Genomic DNA, 6714 nt, shown 5'->3' on the forward strand with positions numbered 1-6714 from the left:
TGGAGTGAAGTGGTCGAATCAATTTACTTGGTGCTGCGTGGACAGTAGCAAAAACCTGACGACATGGGACCTGAAAAGAGGTGGAGGGGAGCTCCCCCAGACTGGGCAGATCTGAGGGTTTCCCTGTGCCATTATGTTATTGTCAGTGCATATTATATTTGTTTGTTTGTTTTTGTTTTTTTGCTGTTTTTGTTTTTTTCATATGGATGACTGTCATAATTACAAAACTTTCAATAATAAAAAAAAATCCTATTGTAAAGTGTCCTTGGGTGTCTTGAAAGGTGCTTTATTAATAAAATTTATAATTATTATTATTTCGTCTGGGTCTCAGTATATTTCCTGCATTTCCTTGACAGTCCATTATCTTACCTGCACTGTGTTCAGTTTTGCTTCCCCTGTCTGGTTATGCCTGATATGTTTCTCATCCTTTCATTTTCTGGTGTCCTCTATCTTCCTCTGCTTGTTGTTGTGTCGTGCCCTCATGCTATGTGTTCCCAAGTTATCTGTGAGTTCTTTAGTCTCTCTGTTTTGGTTTCCACATTGCGTGAGTTTATGTTTTTTTGTGTCTTTGTTTTTTGTTGAGCTTTCAAGCTACAGCTTTGTTTCCAAGTTAGCAGCTCAAGAGACTTTCAGTGCTTTCTTATAGGGGTGGGTTTTTATAATCGATTCATCGATTAAAATCGATTCTGGCTTGGATAACGTAAAATCGATTCATTAAAATCCTGAATCGATTTTTTAATATAAATTTATTTTGCCCGAAATGCCAGAATCTCTGGTGACATCTCACAAAATTTCAACAACCACCAAACAGTTAAGACAGTAAATGAGAGCAGGTACAGGGATTCTGCACATAGACTTAAACACACAGCCCAACCTGCGGATCAGAATCAGTTAGATGTCGCCTTTCTCACGGTTGGGGCTGAAAGCCGACAGCTGCTGATTCTGATCTGTCGGCGGGTCCGCACTTTGTGTTTACGCCCTTTATGCACTGATTCTAAAGCTGTTAGTTTGATCTCTCTCCAAACAATATTGACCGAACCAGCAGCAAAAGAAGATCCAAACGCTTCACATAAACATTGTCATGAATTCACTCTGACTTTTACTGTTTTGCTTCCATCGCGATGCGCAGCTCTCTCTCTCTCTCTCTCTCCCTCTCTCTGTACTTCAAGAACAGTTTCCCTTTCTTCATTATTCGCTTGCTTGTTACGCACAAGTCTACTGTTGCTTACAGCGCTGTCGGCCGCTGTTTTTTTCCCTTTTACATTCTTCCGAAAAGAAAACCTCATTTCTGCTGTTCAATACTGAACAAATTTAAACTTTTTAAAATTATTCAAAATGCAAAATGCTTAGCCGTGTCTCTAATAAAACCGCTGTAACGTCAGAGGTAATGTTCATTAATTAATGGTTTTCTTTCGTTTTTGATGTACTGCAGAATATTTTTTATAAAATCCCAGGCCAGGAAAATCACCTTCATGTTTTTCTGTGTTTTATCCTCAGCTACTTTGACACAAAGGCATCTGCTGTGACGCTCACACCTGTGATAGTCTTGTCAGCTTCCTTTTTATTGATACAAAAATATGTAAATGTACTGATCTGAATTATATTTCTGACTGTCAAAATTTCCCAGATTTAATTCGAATCGAATCGAATTAAATCGAATCGTGGATCGAATCGATTCGGGACCTTGTGAATCGGAATTGAATCGATTCTAGAAATCAGTGACGATACCCAGCCCTACTTTCTTACCTGCTAAATTCAAGGGTTCAACTGTTACCAGTGAGCTCAATACAACACTGTACATTGAGTCCCTGCTCTTTCAAAGAGTTACTAAACTTGCAAATCTGGAAACTGTATATTTAGAGACTCTTCATGATGCTTTGCCACCTGGCCAGTTCCCTCTGAGACAGTTTGTAGCGCTACTTAACTGGTTTCCCCAGAGACAGAAACTCAGACCTAGAGACTGACTTTGTGGCCTCAGCCAACTCTGGACCCTCAGAGGCTCTAAAACCAATGCAGACTAGGGATGGGTATCGTTTAGGTTTTATCCGATACCGGTGCCAAATCGGTACTTTTGAAACGGTGCCGGTGCTCAAACGGTGCTCAAACCAGTGCTTAAAGAATGGAGAACACAAAATTGGTCCAAAAACCTCTCATGTTCAGCTGGTTTTTGTAAAAAGATAACAATGTTAGCCTTTTCTGCAGGTATGGGGCATATATGGTATCACTCTTGGCTGGAAGCAGTGCTTAAAGAATGGAAAAAACACAAACTTTGTCCAAAAACCTCTCATGTTTAACTGTTTCCCACTTTTTCTTTGGTCATTTTAGCCTTTTTGGCCAGAGTGAAGGGAGTATCTGCCATCAAACAAGAAGACAGCCGCATGTAGCCATGATGATGTTTGCTAGTTCACCTTACATGCATTAATTTAATAACGTGGTTAGCCTACTCAACGTAAATTACACACGAACAACATTAAGCTACTCACTCAGAGAAGAACGGCTGCTGCTGCCATCATCATCCGTCATCATTTCTGCTACACTGGCAGGGCTAGGGGCCAGGACTCTCCTCTTCGTGTTTTTGGGGATGTTGCTAACTCTGGGTCTGATAACAGGCACCACACCCGCAGTAGATGCGCTCGGTGTGAGGTCTGGCAGCAAGCTATCAAATACGGCGCATTTCTCGGCTTTTAAAAAAAAGCCCGCTATGCGTCGCCAGGTGTTTCATCGGATTTGAGGTGTTACCTCCTTTGACAGTATCACAGTAACAGCTTAAAGCACTTGTTGCAGGCTGCTGAGTTTGCATATTTTGCTGTGAAGTACAGCCAGACTTTGACCGCATTAAAAATGCCCAAGGCAGGAAAAAAAAGCACCGAAATGTGCGCTGCTTTTCGGTCTGGTTACTACCGTTTATGTCAGAACCGGTGGACACCGGTACCCATCCTTAATGCAGACTCAGCCGAGCCGTCCAAGCCTCCTGCATCTGCTAGTTTCCTGACGCCACGTGCCACGGACCCACACTGCTGATTGACATGGAGTCTGCAGGGTCCTGGCATGGGGTTCTGAGCCTGTTGTGTGCCCTGTACAGTGCCAGTCTGCTCCTTCTCAGCCAGAGGTCTCTGCACCATCTGGTCCTTTTGCACCTGAGGTCTCTGCGTCATCTGGTCCTGACCTGCCAAAGGTCTCTGTGCCATCTGGTCTCATTCTACCTGAGCCAGTGGTTTGTGCTCTGCCGTCTGATCCCGCTCCACTTGAGCCAGAGGTATGGGCTTCTCCATCCTGCTTTGGTCTTACTTCCCCTGAGGGCACCATCTCTAACGTCGGCCTGTTTTGGACTCCTGTGGTCCTGTTTTTTTTTTGTTTCTTTATATTCTGAGCCCTCCATCCAAGCCCCCTCCACCATATTATAGTTTCTTTTAACTGACACTTGGACAATATTTTCTTGTCCTGGTATTCAGGAAATTTTGCATGACATGATATCATGCAGTGCTTTTAGAAAGTAGTTTTCTTTAAATCCCGAAAAAACTTAAACATGTTTATACTTCAGTACTAATGTTGGGATGTGGCTTTATAGTGATATAGTGATTTTCATACACTGAGAAATAGACCATAAAACAACATCTTGGATTGGAGGCCCACATACATACATAGCATGTCAGCTTAGTTTACTGGGCCTTGGTCTTCAAAAGAAATATAGATTTATAATGATATTCTTACAAAGCAGATATGGCACAAGCGCCTTTCAGTCCAGTGTTAGAGATAAGGGAAATATTTCATCATTTAGAAGCCTTATTCAAGTATAATGCTAAATATAATCGGTTGAGTCAAGGTGAGTTAATTTGTCAGTGCTGTAGAGAACAGCTCAACCAAAAGAGAAGTGGTCCAACAGTACCTGTAAAAGTACATTCGGCTCATTTTAAAGAAGTACTGTCATGTAGACAATAGAAATACTGTAGATTTAAAACAAAGATGCTGATTCTATGAGCTCTAATTACTTTATGCCTATCAATTCAATAAACTGAAAAACTTTGCACCTCCTTACGAATAACATTAACCAAACCAAAAGAGTCTCCGTAGTACAACCTTAATCCAAGTACATCTGTATGTCAAACTCATAAATGTCCTTCATGGCAGTAATTGTCTTTATTTTTACCTTTTTAATGGCTTTGACAGTGAAAACACCTCCCCTCTGAGCTCCTCACCTCAGGTAAATTAGAACACATGCCTCCTGACGTAAAAAGCAATTATCTAAAACCACATGAACTTAATAAAGAAGTGACAAAGTCTGCCTCACACCCTGTGGCTTTATATCTCTGTCTCTCATATATACTAAACATAAGGTGTGTGTAATCATTCAACAATTACTACTGTACCACAAATTGTATTACCTTTACCTTAATTTTTTAAGGGAGAAAAAACAGTTAAACTGATATACTGCTGATATTAAAGGGTAACAAGGTTGTTACTGCTATCAAGAAGATATTGATGGTTTTGTGAGTGCTTTTGCCGTCCCAGTAACTGACAAAAACAACTTGGTAAATGTTGTAGGTACCTCTACGTATCATTCATCAGTCTGTAAGATAAATGTAAAGAAGGCTATGCCAATCATGTTTGCTATTATGCCAACAAGAGTGTGCATTTTTTTCAGCTGTGTAATCTACTACTTATTCATGACACAGGAATGTTCTTCGTTATGTGACTGAGACCTTAGCATTGTTTTTACTGGCATACTGTATCCATAATGTGAATTAGTTTGCATGGTGAGTACATTAGTAATTTAATCACAGATACAAATGATGGATGAGATCACCAATTGGTTCGTGCTTTGTTTTGATGCCTCAGAATTAGCATTTTGAGAAAAAAGTAGAAATGACCAAATCAAGATGAGAGGTGGAATGCTAAGGCCTCAGTTATTCTGGCCTAGAGACCGGTTGGCAAACCCCGGCCAACCTCTGATCACTCTGGAGAAATGTTTATTCCTCAGCCAGTTGATGAGTGCTAACTTCTGACTATCACTGTCTGAAATCGGTCACAAAGAGGGTTGCCACAGGGTTTGTATCTCATTTCTCACAGATTCACAACCGCTGAGTAGTTGAGCAGTGTTTGCAGAAAACTGCATCTTCCATCCAAATCATCAATCGAGAAGGAGGCAAATACTTTTTCACAGCACTAGAAATACGTGGAGACCCTGTGAAGACTGTCTGACTTTTAATTCCTCATCCCCCAGGACCTGACATGAACTCTAAACACAACCTCTTTAGTGAAGAACACACTGCTTCTCAAAGAAACTGAGGGAAGCCAGCCTGTCCTCACAGCTGCTCGTATCTTTCAATAGTAGCTCAGTGACATGTATACTCAGAATTTTAGTGTGGTTTGCCAGCTGCACTGGGACTGACAAGAAGGCTCTTGAGAGAGTCCCCACCAACACTCAGCTACCTTTACAGATGTACAGAGAATGGTGGTTACGTCGGGCCACAAACACCATTAAGGACACTTCTAATGCTGCCTACCACCTTTTCACACTCTGGAAGGTGCTACAGAGCCACAAAGCCTCATACATCCAGAATACATTAAAGTGCTAAACGGCGTGTCATAATATTGCACACTACTGCCACTCTGTGCAGTGCATATGTGTGTATTTCTTGTAATTGCTGTCCGTGTACAGAAATAAGAACTTACATTAAGGTTTTACTTTATGTGTCTAAATTGTGTGCAGTGCTCAGGGAGCTTCTCTGAATTTCATGGTATACCTGTATGATGACAAATAGAGTTCTTCTATTCGATTCTATTCGATTCTATTAGCTTATTAGTGTTAGGTAACAAATCAAATCAGTGGTGAAACTGGTTTGACTGGAACAAAGCCTGTATAAAACTTTTATAAAACTCTTAGAAAATTGCCTTTGACCCTCACCTCAGTAAAACATTCCCTTCAGAGTTTATGGGCTCAGTTAGTGGTTTGACATATCTGTGTGTCCCCAAATCACTAACTAGACATTTTGTATATTTTTAATGGTATACTCATTGCTCAAATCCATCCCTCACTGGTCACATCCAGCTTTAGAGTACAAAGGTGGTGATGGCAAAAATGCTCATCTCGAGGCTTATAACAGTCCATCTGTTAGCTGACAGTAATCAGCCACAGATCCTTGACATCCCAGCCAACTAAGTTGATCGACCTCTAACTTTAAGCCTTCACAAACTCCAAATGGATAAAACGTTGGACGTTTCTGGTTAGATTTCTAATATTAACTCAGTACTTGCTGACTAACATACATACAAAATCTTAGCATGTACCGTATAACTGACAAACCAAGCAGTCTATTAAAATGCATGATTTGCCACACATATACCACAATCACCTTATGTTGCATTATGTCTCAAGACCAGTTGAAACAACAACATCTGCCCAGGTTGAGATGCACTGACTGAGCCGGAGACATAGAAAATTTCATTTGTCATTTTTTATGATCTTCAAAAGATGAATTTAAGGAAACAATGATCACTTCAAGCACAACCAAGTACTTGATGACTGATCCCATAGATTTCTGCAGACTACAAGAACAATTCAACTTCATTAATCCAAATTCCTCATGTGGACAAAAAACCGTCAAAGACTGGGTATTCTTTTTAAAACACAAGCTGCACCAAAGGCTTCAACTGATCTCAAAAACCTTTTGACTCGTCTTTCAGTAAAGTTGGAGCAAAGTCACATTACTGTAT

Source organism: Rhamphochromis sp. 'chilingali' (assembly GCF_963969265.1).
Source record: "Rhamphochromis sp. 'chilingali' genome assembly, chromosome: 13".
Taxonomy (NCBI): domain Eukaryota; kingdom Metazoa; phylum Chordata; class Actinopteri; order Cichliformes; family Cichlidae; genus Rhamphochromis; species Rhamphochromis sp. 'chilingali'.